The 20,344-nt window shown below is 44.3% G+C and overlaps 1 protein-coding gene across 4 annotated transcripts in view; it reads left to right on the top strand.

The window, feature by feature from the left end:
- Nucleotides 1–20,344, top strand: part of LDLRAD3 (low density lipoprotein receptor class A domain containing 3) — a 136,831-nt gene that overhangs the window by 84,612 nt on the left and 31,875 nt on the right. The window lies entirely within an intron of this gene.

The following is a 20,344-nucleotide window of genomic DNA, read 5'->3' as shown; positions in this document are numbered from 1 at the left end:
ACAAGCAGCAGCGATGTCAACAAAAGAGGGTTTACAGCAGTGGTGTGTGATGAGCTCTGCTGTGTGGTTTCTCTGCCTAACCTACGAGCTCTGTGTTGGGCTCAAGATGTAAAAGCTGACTGGGTCAGCCTGGTACTTGCCCAGCTTGTGTCACGTCCCAGAGATGTAACTCAGCTCGGAGAGAGCCTCCTGCACTGCAGTTGTCTTGGGGAAAGGGAAGGGAAAAAGAGCTTGTGAGCGGCTAGCGCTCTGTATTGCTACTGCAGTAGTGCTGCTGTGCTGAGGGGTGAATTGTTTTTCACTATGGGCCTAGGGCAGCCTAATAAGATTAATGTGTGTGGTAAGGTTTTGTTGGGTTTCTGTTTTTTTGGCATCGGTAGCTTGAAGCAGCAGTGTTCTTTTCCAAGGTTGGGATGGCTGCTTCCTCTGCAGATTAATTGGCTGGATTGCCTCCAGGTTGTTTGTTGTCATGACAATCTGCTTTTGGAAGTGACTGTCAGGCTCAGGAGAAGAAAAGAGCTGTATTTCATGAAGCCGCTACTTTGTCTTTATCTTTGGTCCTTCTGGAAAAGTCAGATTAGTAAAGGGGGTTATGCAAAGCAATTCTGCCTCCTTCTATGCATGAAAGAGCCCCCACACAAGGAAAAAGGAACTCTTTCATTAGGACCAGAGCAGCAAGGAGGTGTTTTTATTTATATATTTAAAAAAAAAAAAAAAAGCACTCAAAGGACAAGATCGGGAATAAGGAGATTCTGAGGTGAAATTCTGGTTGTGGGGTGTGTGTGCAATTGTCTCTGTCCTTTGGCAGTTGAAGAGCTTCCTGGAATTGCCATTTCCCCATCTGTAAGTGGGATACGTTTGTATACCTGTCTTTCAAAGCGAGGATTAAACAGTGTAATGTGCTCAGCTTCCCATCTGAATGTAAATGAAGATTCCCTCTGGAGTTCGCAGCTATGGGTATGTCAGTGCTGGCTCCCAAACACACCAAGTACTTTGTGTTAATTGAGAATTAGAGGCTACAGTGGACAGTCTCTTTCATTTCTCTCAATTCTTTCTATGGTAATTTATAATTACCATAATTATGATGAGTTTTGTGTTAACACAGCACCCAAGAATCCTGGTCATTAACTGGAATTTGAGTGTTCTGGGTGCTTAGGGACAGAGCAAAGCAAATCTGTAGGGCGTTGTAAAGGCAAGATGGAGGATTTTCTTTCCACCAGGCATGTTATCATGTCAAATGTAGTAGCTTTAATTCAGTGTAATTGAGTGAGGTCTGACATAGGAGATTGCCCTTGTGTGCTACTTTCCTATCTAAAAAAATGTTGATTTAGCAATCCGTAAGCTTTTGAACCACTCCCTGTAGTATGATAGTGTCATTATCGCCATTTAACAGATGGGGAAGAAGAGGCACAGATCAGCTGAACACAGCGCGGGCAGAGTAACATCCGGGCTGGTGGCAGAGCTTCATCTCTGCTCGTCTGCTGCAGGGGAATGTCGTGAGGCGTAATCAATGTTTGCAAACTGTTTAGAGATACTATGATAACATGTGGAATAGAAGTGTGAATTATTAATTGGTACTTTGCTCTCCTTCTGCTCTTGGGTATACTGACAAGTTTTCTAAATTAACACCCCTTCCTACTCCTCCATGGACTTCAAAGGCCTCCTTTATCCTGCTGTCATTACATGAAGGCTCCAGTAGCATATCTGGTTGGGTTGTGTCAGGTGCTCCTTCACTCATAGACTTCATTTCAGTCAAGCACGGTCGCTCTGCAGGCTGGAAAAGAGGAGTGTAACCCCCTTCTGAAAAGTGTGTCCTATGTCAAGGCCAGGTCAACACTTCAAAATGCACCCTTCTTGACGAGTACTGGCTTTGCTCGAGCACTGTGAGTTGAGGTGAGCCTGAAACTATGGGTTTATAACGATTCCTTTTAGTCAGAAATAGGGCTGGGTTTGTCTGGGGACAGAGGCCCCAAGGCAAAAACAGGAGGAAGGTCAGATTTCTTGAAACATGTTCCTGCCCTTCTTTCTCCTTAGCACTTGTTGCACAACTTCAGGGTGCAAGCAAGTGCTGCGTATCTTAAAAGGGTCTGTACGTCATGGGGGAAAGGGTGAGTTTAAAAACTTAAACCATGACAATCTAGAAGCAAGTCGGGTGATTCTGCTCTCATTCCCGACATGGGTATTTTACCCTTGGGCTGCTGTGGCAATCCTCAGAGCTGTTCCTTTAGTCCCACCCCAGCCACACTCCACTTGCCTCTGGTGTCCAGCACTGAAGTTGAACGGCCAGAATTTTCCCTTGGTCTAGTCTGTGGTACATTCATCCGAGTATCTGCCCAGTTTTAGGACTGGATCCCCATCCACTTTGTTCCTCTTGGAGCTTCGAGTCCCTCCTATGCCCTGAATCTACTGCTGGTAGCCAGCAGCCTTCTGCCCAGCACGGGGGATTCCCCACTCTCTGCCAGCCGTCCACCAAACTAGAAGGGAATTCCTTGTTCTTAATACTTTTCAACAACTGTGCAAATTTGTTCAGCTCTAGGGCTACCTAGCTTATTCCTTTAATTGCTTTTAATCTGAAGGTGTTTTCATAGTGCCTCTTCCTTAAAATTCTCCTCCATTTTGTCCCGTTGGGCTAGAAAGATTTAACCCCAACAAAAGCACACTGGCTATTTGAATTCAAACTCCTCTTCCTTTCACAACCCTTCTTTTCTTTCCTACTAAGTTTGCTAAATACCTTTATTAGCCTTAACCCCGTTGCCTAGGAAAGAGGGTTTCTTTGCAGCCAGTCCACAGTCCCTGGGGCTGGGGCTGGCTTCAGGAACGTGGCCACAATTGGAGCTCCGCAGTTGTTGGCAAACAGTGCCGCCGCCGTCAAGTCGCACACCACGTGTTTTGCAGGTGCCCTACATTTGCACATTTCTGCTACATTTCTGCAATATATTTGGCAACGGCCACTGTCGCACATGTGGACGCTTCCTTATTTAGTGTTGTGTATTTTTAATTGAATTCTCGTTAGGATTTTGATGTACCCCAATATTCTAAAACAAATTTAGAAGCGTACACAGTTGCCAGAAGTCTCTGATCTTTCTTCCGTGGCATATATAAATTGCTTGTGTAAAAACTGGCAGCATGCTGCAAATTGAAAAATCTGACCGTGTCAAACAAGCTGACAGCCGAGTGGAACAAACACTCCAAATTTCAGTGATACAACACAATACCCGACCTATAAACACCACAAAACAAATAGCTCTCAGAGCAACCTGCTCCGTGCGGAGCTCGTAGCCAGCCCTTTGCAGATGGCAACCAGAAATCCTGGAGTTCCCCAGTGCTGTGGTATCACTTAGGCTGCCCAAAGCTGGGTCTGGCTGCACGCGTTTCCCCTTACTGAGTCTCTCTTTGTCTCATTATTGACTCAGTCTGTAAAGTGGAGCTCAACTGGCAATTACCGTATGTCAGCTCAGTCCAATTCAGCCTACAGCTGGAATTTAATACTCGGAGGCAGGCTGAACAGAAGCACAAACTTACGAAGGGATACAAATAAAATGTCACTGAATGTTTTATTAAATCGAGGCGATGCCTGAGCATATTTATCTCTCTAATAACCCTGTTTTATAACACTTGCTGGATGGAAGTCATCCTGTCAACCGTGCGTTCTGTCTTTTCTCCATTCCCTGATCAAGTTCAGGGTGCTGCTTTCCCTTTTCCTCTCCTCGTGAGATTGTTTGAGAGGGTTTTTGTCAAAAAGCAGACTGTGTGTGGAGTAAGGTGAGCTCCAGGATGCCCGTGTTGGTACTCATCAGTACTGGCATTTTGGATGGCTGATCAGTTCGCCTGTGAACTGGTTCCAGCAGTGGGTTTCACACCACAGTCCCCGCTGCCTTTCAAGCCAGGCTTTTCCTTTGTAAAATTGTTTTTTGTTTTGTTTTCCATTTCATTTGAACAGCAGGTAATAACACAGAGGTTTTAGATGGCCCCAGCTCAGTTCGGAAGCATGGTGACTTCTGAGCAGGGCAAGGAGAGGAATCCTGACTTGATGGCGCATGGGGGCTGTGCAATTTCGGGAGTGTAAAAAGCTGCAGCAGGGATCGCAGGGAGAAGCCTGGGCAGCTGGTACGAGTGTGTTCGAGTTGCTGCGCCTTGCAGCTCCTGCAGCTCGCAGGGATGGGGGGGTTGGTGTAGAAGAGGCGTATGTGCCTGGGGAGAAGCCTTGTGGTGCCCCTGGGCACTTTGGCCTAGCGTTTTGGCAGAGTAACAGAAGTGCCCAAATGTTAGCCCAACGCTGTTGGGAGAGTGGCTGTTGCACTAAAAGCAGCTGTAATGTATCCACAGTCCAGCAGTGACTTCAGGTCTCCAAACCGGCAACAAAACTTTTTTTTTTTTTTTATTTTTTTTTTGGTAGCTGGGGCTGAAATTGTGGTTCTCTAGCTAGGTTCAAAAACAGTGCAGGCAGGCAGTAACCATGTATCAGCGACTTTGCTTTCAGCCAGAGGCTGATTAGGGAATTGAGGCTGTGAGTGGCATGTTTTTTCTCACCTGTGCAGAGACGAAATAAGAGCTCTTAACAATTGTGTCCAGATATTTTTATCTTCGCTTTGTTACATGTGCCTCATTAACAGCTCCAGAACAAGGTGATGACATGAGTATCCAGTTTCTTTGCCTGTGCTTCAAAACTTCAAAACCAGGTGATAAAATGTCACGCTAGAGGAAGACAAGTTTAAAATAAAGGACATTTTTTCCCATTGTTCTTCGGGCTAATTAAATTCTCCCTTGAGCTCTCATTAGTAAAAATCAATTCCTTTCAAATACTTTTTCTACGAGTTTTTAACAGCATGTGGGTGTTTGAAATACACCATACGTTTTGGCAATGTCATGCAATGTCCTGACTGCTGAACTGCATTAACTTTTCAAAGTTGTCAGTGTCATTTAATTGTGGGGAAGGCTCCTGTTGCAGAGCAGTAGGCACAGCCCCCCGGTCTGTTCGCTGGCAGTGGAGAGGATCCAGATGAAAGGCACACAGGTTGATTTTTGACTTTCTCTAGAAAGACGACAGCTCCAGGTAAGGTGGAAAAGGATTATAATGTTTTTTGTTTGTTTGTTTGTTTGTTTGTTTGAAAAAAAAGAAACCTGAATTCCTGTTAGCACAGTTTCAGTACCAGGAAGGTCTTTTGTTGTTTTTGTTGTTGGAAAAAGTCATCGTCATAGCAAATGGGAGAAAAGGGCCACAGCAAAGGTTTTGTGGTTTAGGGCCACCGCACAGGTTTTCTGGTTTAAGTATTGAAGAGTTCTCACTAGCAGAGTGAGTTACCTTGGCCACCTCTTCATTTTCTAGCCCTAACCTTCATTCATCAGACCTGGCTGCTTTAATTCTGCTTCCAAGCCCAGCCTAGAGCTGGTCTGCACTGCTTTCCTGCCACGTCTGGCCCGTCAGCCCTGCACCTTCCTCCGGGTGGCAATGCTTGGTCTTTAGCCTGACTGTTGGCGTTGATCTGAGCTAGCTGATAACGCTTCAGCATAAATCGAGCTTTGAGACCTATCTGTGCTGGCCATGGCAGCAGAAAGTCTAATGCTAATTTAACCTCCAGTGCCTTCACAAATCTTGGTTTGGCATTCTTGTGTCTGTAACCACTAATTAGAAATGATTTCCTAAAGGGAATGACAGGGGCAGCTTGCTACCTTAAGAAGTTTGTGCAGGAAATTGAGCGGAGAGCACAAGAATTTTCTTGCTCCTTAGGAGTTGAGTTGTTCTTTTTGTCAGCAGCAGGATTACATTGAAGATCAATTTTGCTGCTCAGACCTGCGTGAGCAGGAAGAAAACATCCCAGAATCTTCTGTGTGAGGCTTTTGGGTTTTGCTTTTTATTATTATCATCTTTATTTTATTTTTTTTTCCTGCAGCTGCTGCAGTAAAGTTGGTGGATGTGGCTCCTAAAATGTCAGGCTGCAATTCTGTCCCCAGCTGAAACTAGTTTTGCACATGGTTAAAATCTGTATCTTTTCACAGCTTCGGTTATATCTGGGAATAATTTGCGACATGTGAGCTCTGTCAAAGCTCATATGGGTGTTCTTACTAAAATGTAAAGCCACAAGCAAGTCCACATGACCAGGTGTAAAAGTTAGTGTCTATAGGCAGAGGTTGCAGCAGTTTAATACAGAATCAATTATGTAATTGACTCAAATCAGCATGATTTCTGTGTAGACAGTCCCCAAGAGCAGGGTTACCAAGCTCTGTTGAAAAGTTTTACTGACATCTGCTCAGCAAGAATAAAAGCAGTGCGGCTGGGTCAGCCAGATGTCTCTGCAGCTAGAAGCTGTGCTGGTGCACTGCACTTGCCTCGGAGGAGAGCAGTGAGAAATGCAGAATTGCCCTCAAAGGCAGAAAACCCCGTGTTGGGGGGACCTCGTTAGGTCTGGACAGCTCGTGTCTTCTTTCTTGAGAAATTCTTGGTTAGATTAATTATGTTTTTTTGTTTGTTTGTTTGTTTGTTTGTTTTTCTGTAAGTGGCTTTATATAGCTGGCATGGCCACAATTTTACCTTGCCTTACAGAAAAAACAACTTCACGTATTTCAAGATAAATAAGGGAGTGGGAAGCTGTATGTATTTGAGGGATACCTCACAGCTGTGTTGTTATTAACATCAGTGTGGCTACTAGACATCTCCACATCTTTCTGGAAGAAGGAGTGGGCATGAAAAGCTGGTTCCAGCCAGGTCAGTGGGAGTGTTAACTTTTTGCAGCTGAAGCAAATGGCTTTTGTGTCTACTGCAGGTCATGCTTCAGTTGCTGTACCAGTCTGCTGTGTTCACTGTGGAGAAAAATTGCTTCAGGGTGATGTTTAAAACCTAAAGAAGTTGCCAACTGGGGTTCCAAAGAAAGGTATTTCACGCTGCCTGGTCTAAAACTAGCGAATGAAACTTGATAAGCAAATGGATTACCACCACAAATAAAGTTTGTTGCCAGACTTCAGATTAAACCAAGATTGATCCCCAGTCAAGCATTTCAGTACCTGTAAATCTGTGAAGGATGGGGCTGTTGAATTCTTAGCTTTACCTTCTTCGCTGCTCTTGCATTAAAACTTAGGTCCCAGAGTCTGATCAAGCTTTCTTGGAAAGCTGGGCACCACAGCAGGCTTTCTGCCTACTGCAAGTTGTGAAGTGGTGAGAGACACCATGCCAGTCTTCAGTCTGTGCGCTGCTTCCTCAGCTTGCCAAACTAACTCAAGCTCCCATCTCACATTACCAGATATTCTGTGCTAATTTGCTGTAAAAGATTACGTTAAAAATCCATATTTATAAGGGATGTTAAAAACATAAAGCAATTACATGGTTTTCAATTACATAAACATCAACATGCAATGGGAATTAGAAGCTGAATAATTAATTTTCTGTTCATTTGTAATACGGAGTTTATGCAAACAGTAAAACCTGGAGAACAAGCAGAGGGAGGAGTGCAGAGGGAACAGTGAGGGAGTGCCATCACGTCTGGTCTCCAAACTAGCTTTTAGTATCTCTGTTCCAATCCAGATCAGATGTCCAAGTAGATGTTGGCTGCTGAGGAAAGCAGCGATCTGGTGAGCACTGGGTGCAGAAGTTGTGTTTGTACCTGCACCCTGTAGTTAAGTAGTACTTACATTATCCTGGCTGAAAGTTTGGAAACCGGGGTGCATTTCTCATGTCCTGAGCACAGAGGGAGCAGCAGTGACAGCCGCCTGGATTCTTCCTCCCGTTGACCTGGTTGACCGTGGGCATTTTGGGTAAACTTTTCTCGTATGCCTTATCTCTGTTTTACAGAGGAAGAATACCAAACTTCTTACTTTTGAAAGCTTTATGAAGGATTATAAAGTAATGTGAGGAAAATAAATATCATGAATCATTTCTGAATATTATCTGTCAGCTGCTGTGCACCTGCAAGTCACTGTGAGGTCTGGGCATCGGTGCCAAATTACATCCTCCCAGGCTTCAAAGCAGGAGCTTCAAGGTCTGCTCTCTCCCTTCCCTTAATTTATTTTAATAGCATTATTGCACCACAGTAAACGCAGCAATTACCAACTAGTTCTTAAGTGGAAATAATTTTGGGAATCCGATGTTCTGGTTAAGAGGTTAGGTAATATGTTCGACTGTACTAAAACCTCAGGGATTTAAACAAGCATTTTCCATTTGTTCAGCTGCTTATTCCTAGATCCTCATTTCCCTTTCCTTCCTACGTGCTGAATAGCTAGGAAGCACCAACCTTGTTGTAGTGACGGCTGTCCAGGAAAACACTTCTAAGACTTCTTGAGATAGGCTCTTCCATGGTGGATGGTGCTCGTGATTTACCCTCTACAAATGAAGACTTAAGGTTTGTCTTCTAAAGGACAAGTTTTAGGACTGAGAGTTTTCTTCAAGAACGCTTTAACTAAAATTTGAAGTATTATGCCAAATGATTTTGAAGTCCCTAGTGGCTGGAGCCTTGCTGACTGGTTTGTAGGGAGATGGCTCGGACTAGCCTTGGGGGAAAGGGATCTTACGTGCAAATATATGGGAAGCTTTGCAAGGCACTGAACCGTGTGAGACGCCATAGCTATAGGAATATTTTATGGGAAAGAGAATGCCCTTATGGAGACTAACTTGCTGTCAAATTTAATTTCCCTATTTTACACTCCAGCAGTAGAAAACAATAAGCATATGACTCAAAGAAGGCAACGCTGTGAGGGAGGTTATTTCCTTGGTTAGGAGCTGGATGACTACAATCGACCAGGAAGAGGCAGGGGGGTGAGAAGACCACATGTCCATTCAAAAGCTAGCAAATTCCAACTAATTTTTTTCTGCTCTTGTTTACGCTTGCTAGTAAATCCAACTTTGGCTGACCAGGCCCCGGAGCAGGTGTGTTGGTGATCAGTTGGACTGGGAGGACCGTAAGAGTTGGGCTCAGACAGCAGGGTGGCTGCAGCAGGTATGGGAGGACTGAAGCAGCTGTTGTGATAAATGTGACACATGGCAGTAGTGTGCAGAGCCTGGCTTTCAAACAGGGTGGAGATGATGGGAAGGATTTAAGTTGTGTTCCTAGTTTATAAAATTGTGTTTTGTGTTACGAAAGGATCACTTGTCCTGTAGTCTTGCTATTTGCTCTTCTGTGGTATCCAGCTGATACAGCGTGAAGACTGAGAGGGTGGTAACAATCAGCCCTTGCACCCACCCATACCATTGTTCCTGTGATGAAGCAGATGCCAAGGCTTACATTCCTGAGCCCCACATCTTATTCTTTCCATTGAGCTTGCGACACCCGTGTGATTGAATCCCTGAGTGTTTGTACAAGCCGCTGCTGGGCTCTCTCTTGTCTTCCAGCCTGCCCTTTTCAGCACTTCTTGATTTATAAATCCCAGGAAGTTGATGATTAGTTGGTGGCAGCGAGAGATCAGATTCTAGTTATGACTGATAACTGTAAGAAAATATCCAGAGAGTACTTTCCTGGCCAAACTGGATGTAATTCAGGACGCTGTACGTGAGGGAATCTGGCTGGAGGTGCCTGAGGAAGCACGCTGAGGCGTTCTCGTGGGCTGCCCTACTGCAGCAAGGTGCAGCCTGATGCCTTTGCAAGCTGTATGGCTTCTCAGAGGTGGAAACCAAGCAACATGGAAAAACACTTGAGAAATGAGCTAACCTCCTAATAATGAATTTTCCAATAAGATACAAGAATGCTTTTGGTCTCTGCCTTTCTTATCTGTACATCAGTCTTGAGTTCAATCTTTCCTGAAAACCTAGTATAAATACAGAGCAGAAAAAACAGACTGAACATGTTCTTCCAATTTTGTGTTCATCATTTTAGATGATGTCAAATTTGTGCTTCTCTGGTTTTGTTTATTGCATTCTCTCCTATAAGCCATCCCAACCTTTTCCTCTTGTTAGTTTGCTTTCTTTCTCTCTCCAGTTCTCGTCACGTTTTCTTCATGTGCTTGGTTTTGGCTTTTGTTGACACATCAAACAAGGGGAGCTCTACATTAAGCTGAATTCAGACTTCGGTCACCTACACAGAGTTAAAATACTATCAAATTTTGTTGCTCTGTTCAAGTAAATCTTTCCTATTCAGTACTTATGTTCTAGTGTCACCCTGGAGGGGTAGGCGGTGGTGTAGGCTTTGAACACACAAATTCAGAAAACAAAAAAAAAAATGAGGGAGAAATCATACATCTCTGAGAAGACTGGATAGAAATTCCTTTATTGCATACAGCTCTCTGATATGGAACATGTCTCTTGTCTCTGATACGAGTGCCAGATAGTGGCCCTCTGAGAATATCATCCAGCTGGCGGTATTCATAGCAAATGTGCATCTTGTTTATAATTTCAACAGACTTAATGCTACAAGTTCAGTGTAAGTCACAGGTAAGAGTGGGAGTTAATTCCTGATCCAGTTGTGCTAAAGCTGTTAGAGCAGGAATTTCCTTTCCACCTGTTTTACCCCATGATTTGTACTACGTATGCTTTATTGCCTTGATTTATAGCATTTGTCATCTGACACTGCTAGCGATTCCATGCATGCGGTTTGCCAGGTGGGAGCAGCCTCCTGATGCTTTTGCCATTAGCTCCGAGCTTTGGCAGCAGCGTTTTCCTGTAGGACACCGGAACCCAGCACGTGCAGTGGAAGGGGGAGTCTTGAAAGAAGCTGCTGCATTAAACTTCTGTTGGAGAGGGAAGTTTCCACAGGAGCTAGGCTAATAATCTACCTCCTGGGCACCAGCTGGGAGCGACCCAGATCAGCCCTCTGCCACATGCAGCGCGTGGCAGCAAACGAAGCATTGCAGCAGTTGGTGCAAAGCAGGAGCTGTGCAAGTTAAAGTTGCTCACTCCTGTGTCAAAGGGAAGAAGGTGAGGAGACCCTGCAGTATGGCAGAAGGCAGGCTCCTGCTGCAAGTCATCTTGCATCGTTCGTCACGGCTGTGCATCCATGAGTGGTGTGTTGGAAGAAAATCTCTCCTGGGTTTCTGATGTTTTTCAACCACAAGTCTTCTTCATTTGGAACAGGGTTGAGTGCTCTGCACTGCATTTCCCTAAGCTTTTCCATCTCTGGAGCTGATTGAGGAGAGCAAAAAGGGGAGAAAACCACCAAGAGAGGAAGTCATCCTTTTTTACTTCTTTGCTGTTCCAGACGCTACAAGGCTGCCTCTCCAAAACAGCTGCATTAACCTTATGGCTGTTGCCTCTGGAAGTGTAATCCCAACAAATTCTTCTCTCTCTCTCTCCCAATGTGTTCATCTCTTCTCTTGGCTGTTTGAAGGGGTTTCTTTATCTTTTTCCTCTTCCTCTTTTCTTGTCCCTTCTACTCCTGTGCTGCGTACCTCCATCCCTTTCACACAGGGAAAGGAATGTCTCTCTTATGTGGGTGCTGTGGTTATGTTTCAGCAAGAAAACCAAAAGTTGTGATGGTGGATTTTTTTTCAAAGTGCCTGTTTAGATGTACAAATAATGCCAATTTTAGTAGGTTCTGTGCTCTTAGGCATATTTGAAAACACCACCTTTTTATGTAAGATACAGATTTTTAAAAAGGAGATAAAAAGCAAAGCACTGTAGAAAACTTAATGGCAGGCAGCACTGTTCTCTGCTTGGGAGAGCACCAGTTTGAGCAGACACCATGTGGACTTTTGTTTCACTTCCCTCCTAGTTAGAGGCTTCAGAAATGATCTCCTCTCCCTGCCAATTCCATTTGCCCTGTGAGCGCTGCTCTGCCAGGCTTTGTGCAGTGCAGGCTTCAAATCCTCAGGTAGTGAGGATTTCATTGCGGTTCCCAGGTGATTATTCTACCTGCAGTTCTCACAGTGAGCTTTCCTGCTCTGACTTCACCTCTGCTCTAGAGCTCCATAAAACTCTTTGAGTATCACATTCCCTGCTTGGTTTCTGGGCCCCTACAAACCTGCAGTGCAGGTCATTTATTGCAGATAGGGAATGACGCTAACCTTTACCTTTCCTTTCTGTTTTATATGGAGAACAAACTCTCTAGTTCTTAGATATACCTGGAACCCAAATCAAGGAATGGATTTACCTCAGGTTTTGTGGATGAAGACTGATTAAAAACCACCACCGCACTACTTTACTTCCACTCTTACTGTAACCCATACCATGAATGTGCACCATGTATTAGTGAACACCCATTCTGCGTGCATTTTTTATGAAGGTCTCAGGCTGGTTGTTGCTGACGCTTGCTAAATTACTCTTGCAAGAAGATTCTGCTTGTCCTGAGACAGGGTCAGGTAGGACTGAGCATGCCTTCTGGCTTGCTAATTTTTCAGTGGTGAGATCAAGCTGAATTCATGCCCACTCTGTCATTAGGAACCTATTAAGCTGTTGCTCTCTGGCTTCATCTTTAAATGTGGACCTTACTGTTCATGTTTGGTGTGTGGTTCATGATGTCCTCATCGCTTTCTGTCCTCTGTTTTCTGTTTTTGTTTTTTTCCCAAGTCTCATATGTTTGCATAGGTGCATCATTTCAGAGGAATACAGGAGGGATGCAGATGTTATGACTTCATTTATTTATTACACTGTTTGGGCTTTTTTGATCTCTGGATCTCAAAACAACATTCAAATAAGGATTCTCTTTCATTTTTCTTGGCACTGGTTTCTCTCCCCATGGATGGAAGTGACTTAAGTTGGTTCTCACAGTCAGTGACTGATAATAAAAACATGACTCCACCCTCAGTCTAGTTGAATTTATAACCTATTTCTGTTTTGCTAGATTGCAATTTCCAAGGCCTCCTTCTGCCCCGCACAGCTTACATTTAGAGTTTCAGGCTGAATGTGTGCCCTGTGGGCTTGGGGAGGGGAAAACTTTGCTCAGGGTTTCCCTTTTCCATTTTGCTTGGCTGTCCCTTAGCCAGAGCCCACCCCAGTGCTCAGCATGGAGGTGCTCGGGGGAGCAGGGTCCAGACCCTTGTCCCCAGCCTGGCCAGGTGGTGGCCAGGTCCTTCCTTGCTGGGGACTGTGCCTGGGGCTGCAAGCTAAAAGCAGCAGCTCTGCGGCAGCCCCAGCAAGTCCTAAGACAGCATCTATTGTCATAGGCATTTTAAACTGCATGAAAACACGCTTCCTTTCTTCTCAGGAAGCAGAAGCATGTCTTACTTGCCAAGTATTGTACAAAATGTCCAGAAAGAAGATCTGGTTAGGAGGAGACCTTCCTTGGGAGGGTAGGAGAAGAGGAAGATAGGATTTGTGGGGTTTTGTTGTTACATTGTGTTTTTGTTTTGGTTTACTGCTTTGAAACTATACCTATCACAGTTTATAAAATACTTAAATCTGTCTGCCTACTGGCTCGTTAGTTTCCATTTCAAACCTGGATATAATTGACGTAATTTTATAAATACTTAAAAAATAATGAGACAGTGTAATACTACTTGAGGGACCTTGTTCTTCAGAGCATTATGTATATCGCTTTCTCTGCCAGTTCCTTTTGCAGAACGGTTTATTTGCAGCTTCAAAGTATTTATACTGCTTAAGAGCAGTGTTAAGTACCTTAATTAGCTTGGAAAATATTCTGGGCTTTTTTGTTCTTTAATATATTTTAAAGACATTTTCTGTGGTGAGACTTCAAAGTGCCACTTCTGCAATTCCTTTGACTGTGCAAGTGAGCTGTCACATTCTCCAGAACTGCAGCTACCTGCTAGCATTTGTTTTGCTTTCAGGACATCTCATGAGATTGTTTTTTTTGCAGACAGACCCACAAGCCACGTTCGAAAGTGTCAGGAAGAGCTGGTGCCACATCACTGAGCCATTTATAGCAGAGAGGAGGGAGAAGGCTGGAGGGAAGGCTGTATGCTTTGCTGGGGTGCAACATGTTAATGGGCTGCGTACATCCCCCTTGTACATTGCCCAAAGATAAAGGGCCACCTGCCCAGAGCCTGGGGTCAGCACAGGAAACCCTGTCCGGTGCCCACCCCTCCAGTCCTCAGTTCTCTGCATTTTGTTGTTTCATCCCAGTGTTTCATTGCCAGTTGGTGAGCTACTGGGAGATCTTAATAAACGTGTCACTGCTGGAAGAATATACTGAAGTGTTAAGCAGAAACTTCTGAAGCGGTAAGTGGGCATTAGAAGTTGTCAGAGGGAGTTCCTGGGGCTGTTTGCCACTAGAGATGGCAGACAGCCTTTGGGGAAAAAGCAGCGTGTGGTTGGTGTGTTTTTGGCTCCATTGGTGCAGGAGCAGTACTGGAAAAAAAAGAAAAGTAAACATAAGTGGGAGATGAGACCCTTTCCCACTGTGCTGGCTCAGGGAGAGGAGGGCGAGGATTTCAGGGCTGTCCTGTGGCAGGTAAGTGTGGGTGGTGAGTGTTGTCATGCTCGGAGTGGGCGCGTTTGCAGAAGATGGCGTCATCCCGGCTTTTCCCAATTCGTTCCGTCCTGTAGCTTAGCCACGTGTTCTGCCAGCCCTGCAGAAAGCCACGGCCTCTTCTTCCACCAGTCCACGAACCTCACAAGGAGGAGGCAGCTGCCTGCTGCCACTTGGCCGTGCTCACTGTTAGGGCTGTGGTGCCGGCTCTGCTTGAGCCCCGCGCTATGATGGAGGCAGAGGCTGGGCCTGCTGAGGTGGGGCTGCACGGCGGTAGGGAGTCTTGGCAAGAACATGGTGCTCGTTCCTACAGGTCGTAGTGATCTTGCTGTACTGACTCACGGTCAGGTAGATAAAGCTATTACTGCATCTTTTTTCATGTTGCTTATGTTTTTATCTGTCAAATGTATGTTTTTAAAACACAGTACTTCGTGTAGGCCTCCAGAGCCCGGGCTGGTTCTCTCCATGTTCAGTTAGATGCCTTTTGCTTCCAATTTTTCCTCATGAACTACCAAAAACTAATTTCATTAGAATAACTTGCTCAAAAGAAACGTGTTTGGAGAAGTCCAGAAGGCTAAGTGGGAGTCTGAGTGCTCTGACAGAAGTCGCTTTGCTCTCGGTGAGCGCTTTGTGCTGTGGCAGTTCTGGTTTTAGGTAGCTTTCCAGGCGTGTTGTGTCGAGGGCAGTGGGCACAGACGTTGCAATAAGAGTCCTGTGAAAAATGCCAAAAATTAACTGCATATCAGGTACTGAAACCTTGAAGTACAGGACCATATTTCAGTCAGAATGAAGCCTTTGAATGTTGCAGAATCTTCTAGCGCGATGCTGAGGCTTTCTCTAAAAATGGCTGCCTCATCCTCAGAACTCCTGTTTCTACTGTTCGCAGCAGTTTTCTTTTTCTTTCCCTTTCTCCCTCTCTTCACACCATCACATGCATCTTAGGAAACTCATATACCCTAATCCTATGCTTGGCCCACAAGACCCAATGAGCTAATAACCTGAGAGTAAATTGCTGTAGCAACTGCATTCACAAGTATCATGAACAGCTTCTTTAAAGTGGTGTTTGATTACTTGAGACACAGGTTTCAAAACATTAAAACAGCTTAAATAATTACTTGGCTAAAGCAATGAAGTTCTGTGAATAAATTTCATTTTTTACGGACCTCATTTTTTTCCTTTCCAGAAAATGGACAAGAAGCCTGTATTAAAAAGTAATTAAATCCGCAACCCAAGCAAGACAGAAAATTCAAAATATAATGCAAATGCAGTTTTTTCATTTTGGAGATGATTGTTGCCCATCCACACACACACACACACACAAGTATGCACATCATTAGCATTGACAAAGAGCTGATGGTTAACTTTGAAATTCTTGGTTTCCAGGAGTTTATCTCACAATCTCATCATGTAAATGCATTTTTTTTTAACTTGAGCAGTTGCCATGAGAATAAGTGTCTGTCTAGAGCCCTGCATAGGATGCATCCTGCAAAAGCCAGGCAGAACTATCTGTTCTGTTGAAAGGGAGTCATGTTGCTTTGATTTATAATTAATCTTTAAGAATCTAAAGCATCGTGACAGTATAAAACAAACAAATCTGACTGTCTGACAGTGGTGGTTGCCAGCTGAGGCAGTGTCCCACATTGCATTGTATGCATGGCACTGAGGCTTGGTGGACTGCTGCTAATAGCTAGCTCTCCTGAAGAACAGGTGCGTGGTGTGTGAGGCCGTGCTTTGGTTGAAAATATGTAGAAAGGAATATGCTTTAAGAACATGTATCTCTGGCTATCTGGTAAAAATTGAAAAAATAAAATCAGTATTGGAACCTTAATTTTGCCATGCATATTCAGGACGTGTTTGTGGGGAGGGTGATACTTGACAAAACCTTATTCCCCTCGCTTCTGAAGGCCAGCTGTGCTTGTTGTTGGTTACACAGCTGATAAGCATGAGGAGGAAGGAGGGGAACTGCTGAAACCCAAAGCATGAAGCAGGGCAGTTGCTGGAGCTCCTGTGTCAGGTAGTTGACCTACCAGAAGGTAGAAGAGAAGCCTCAGTAAAGTCTGCTATGTGGCTGTTTTCCTCCCCTGGAAGTATGCTTTATTAGAATGGATCTGAACAAACTTCAATCAGAAAGGAAAGGTGGGAAGTGGGGATGGTTACAGAGAGCTGGCAGGGGCAAGTGCCAGCTCAACCAAACACCCACCACCACCAAAAACCCCACGCACTTAGGTGAGATTGTTGCTTGGTATAGGATAAGATTTTTGTGTTAAAGTAAAGAATTTTGTTTGTCAGTGAAGAACTTTCTTTCACCTCTCTGTTGTGCCCTGAAGATGGACAGTGGGGCTTCTCAGCGCTAGAAGACTTGTAGTTTGATCATTGCAGAACATTTTATAAGCTATGTGCAGCTAGAGATGGCTATACATTTTCTAATATGAATTCTTTTCATTTTCATGTGTATATATATTTCTCCAGTGCAATGAGAAGGCTTAAACCTTAGAGTAACATACAATACCTTGATGATTACTCAATATAATCTCTGCAGTATCTTTATCGTGGTTTGGTTTGAATGCTACTTTGCCATTACTAGTGCTACAGCGCATCCTTCTGATAATGCTTTATCTTCCTTCCTTCTCACACCAGCAAGGTAAGGACCTGAATTTTGTTGGCTTGGTCTTTGCAGCCAGATGCTGCTAATAATACTGCTTCAGAGGTGAGCCATCCCAGCATCTCAGCAAATTCAGTCTGGCTGTCAGCACGGTCACCAGCCAGGGCTCTGCCTCCTGGAGTAATATCCTCGTCTGTGACGGGCACAACCCTGTGGGAATCAGCAGATCCGGATCAACTCTGCTGGTGGTGGTTTCCTTTGCATGGCTTCATGGCTTGATTCATGCATATGCAATTCACCACCATGGATTTTGACATTCGAAACACTTTTTTCCTGGCCTGATATAGTCATTGCTTTGAAATCTGAACTAATGTTTGGACTGCTTCCCATGTGTTGCCCCAGAGCTGCCAGTATACCTGTTTCTTCATACTTCTATTAACTTGAAAACAGGCCACTTCAGACACTTTCCTATGTGAAAATTGAGCTAGATCTTTCTTAAGATTAACCTTAAAATTAGAAACTTTGCACTTGAATGTCTAAGTTGTGTGTAATTTGCCATGACTACAAGCACATAGTCTCTGTCACGGAAAGGTGAAACACACCGAGCCATTCCTGAATAAGTCTGCCTGCATTTCACCAGCTTTGTGCTCCCATTGTATGGGTAAAGAAAACTAGATTCTGTTTTGGCTGGGGTTTTCTAGTGTTTTATAGACACTGTGTGACTATGTGTGGTGGTGTCATGCTGTGTGTGACTGTGCTGTCTGTAATATATCTGTGCTGTGCCAGGGTTACACCATTTATACGCGCAGTTTCTGCTTTGCTACCAAAGGCATCCCATACATGCTGGGTGTGGTTTGTGTTTAGCATACCACGGCACAGGGAAGATCATTCTTCTTTGGACTACATGTAGAAAGCTCTGGAATAATATGATGGTTGATTTCCTATCGGAACAACTTGCCATCTCCTCTGTCACTCCAGAGGATAATGTTTTCCCTTCTGGTTCCCATTACTGTAATTAGATGCATTCAGAGCATTCTGTTTCTATCTATTAACAAGTAACCACGTGGTTGGTTCTTGCTTGCCAAGCAGCCACTTTTTCCAAAGGAAGCATGTATTTTACGTGAGTTTTCAGAGCAGCTATGTAAACAGAAAGGCACAGTAACGTGCAGCTTGCATGCTAACTTTTAGACTTCTCTGTGCACTGCCTCCTTGTGCATCTCCCTAGCTTTCTGGTACTGTAATCACTGGTTCCCATGCTACGCTGCTTGCGTGGATGTGCAGAGCACTGGCTGTTTGACTTGCCAAGAGATGTTTCTGTATCATGGGGATTTTCTATTGATCAGGATTTAGTGGGAGGCTGACTTGTCTTTCTGAACAGATCGCTCGTGTTGGGGAAAGCTGCTGACCAAGGGTATTTTTAGACACTTAATAATCCAGAGAATGTACTGTCAAATATTTTCAGTCTTTTTTTCTTTCAGTTGGTATCACATCAGGTTAACATCCAGCTTGTTTAGGACGTGGCTGCATCCATTGGCACTATTAATTCTTTGCGTACTTTGCCCATAATAATTGCCCATAAAATTTTAGTGGCTGTGATTATTTCTGTACCCTGTTTCTTTCTTTTCCTGATGGAAGTGGGTAATACTGCTTCAGAACCACAGCAGAATTGCTAAAAGCAGTCAGTAGTTCTTCAACAAACACACACACAAAAAGCCCCTGCTTTTCAGTCCCGAGGAATTAAACTCGATGCCCATGGATAAAGTATGGATGATAAATGCAGCCTGCCTTCAAACTCTCTTGTTTCAAGTTGGTCTCAGCGTTAATTCTGGATTTGTGTGCTGCTGTGGCAGCCAGCAGTACCTGCTCAACCAGCAGCTTTGTCGATAGTCTTAACACTGAGTTTAGTCAGCTGGAGGAGGCCAGGTGATACCTATCCAGCACGAAGTCTTCAGGCACAGTCACTGACTCACTTTCAATGAATTTCCTCAGTGTAGTGAGTTTTATTCCAAACCAGTGCTTTGTATGATGTGGCCAAGGTGGTTTTGATTTCAGATTACTGTCTGTGTCCCCAGGAGCTGCAGCGGAGATAGAGCTGCTCAGCAGAACGTGTCTAATCCGACACACGGGTATTTGAAGCCTCACAGATGAGCAAAGGTTTGCTGCACGTTCCATTTACTGAAATCCTGAGCTGAAATCGTCCTTCTTGCCTGAAAGGAGGAACCCTCCTAATCCTCAGAGATGTAAAGAATGATGATGTAATTTCATTTCTTCATCCCTAACTTTCCAGTCCGTTGTGGCTTCAGGATTTGTTGTGGTTTGTGATACAGGCCAATGGCAAGGGAGAAGAGAACATCTCTGCTGCTCCTGCCAGCACGGCCAATTGCTTTGCTGATGGACTCCAGAGCAGGGTGTCGGTGATACGTCTTGTGCTCATTGTAATCTGCTGCTGTATTGATACTCTGGCTGTAACGATCCCTCCGTACGAGCCTCTTTGTGGCTGGGAGTGTTCCTTACGAGTCTCAGTGGAGCCCAGCTCGGTGACGGCGTCTTCCAAAGGATCTTCCAAAGGAGGAGCAGAGCCTGTGGCGGGGGGCTCAGCATCTGTCACAGCTCGGTGCTGTGACTCGGAGCGCTCACCGGCTGCATGCGCGGGGCTCTGCCTCGGTGCTGAACTGCTCAGTGTTCACAAAGGAGGATCTGCATTGTCGGCAACTAATTTTGCAAGTCAAAAAAGCTGTCATTTCTATTTTCAGAAATACCTCTGTTATGGTAGCTGGAGTGTAAATATAGGGATGATCTGTCAGTGGGCTTCTTGGCATAGCTCTAATTGTCACCGCAGATCATAAAGGTAAGGATCAAAGAAAGCGTCCTTGCCACTTGGGCCATCCTAATCAAAGGACTGAGAGATTGAATGCAGTTCCTTGATCATCTGTGATCCTACAATGCGATTTACAGCAGGTTTCTGCCTTGATATTTCCTTTTTTCTTTTTTTTTTTTTCAAATTTTAAAATAAGAAAAGTGCTCCTGCATCTCCCAAAGATGTACTTGGAGATTATATAAACTTTTTGTTGATTGTTTACTAAGGCTTTCTCTTAGATAATGAGAGTTGCAACAGTCTAAAAAGTTGGGATTTTTAACATTATTCTGTGACACCCAAACCAGTGTATTCTAGCATTGACTCACGTTTGCGTGGTGCTTGCATCTAGCTAGTTGTTGAAGGATGAATACTCTAGACATCCCAGGTTTATTAGTGTCTCTTAGTCATCGTGTTTCTGTGTTTGTTCAGTATTTGCTGAATGACAGACGTCAGCAAAAGCTAGGGCAGCGTTTGCCCTGTCCACCACAGATGCAAGCAAAGCACAGACCTGCCAATCTACTAACTCTTTTTCTAGCAAAAGTTTGAAAAGAAAAGGGGCAGAGAAGAGATGCCTTTCTTTTTCTGAGAGTAACGTGCGCATCCACA

This window comes from Aythya ferina (genome assembly GCF_964211825.1).
Source record: "Aythya ferina genome assembly, chromosome: 5".
NCBI lineage: Eukaryota > Metazoa > Chordata > Aves > Anseriformes > Anatidae > Aythya > Aythya ferina.
Note: the sequence above shows the minus strand (reverse complement) of the source record. Positions and strands in the feature narration are given on the sequence as shown.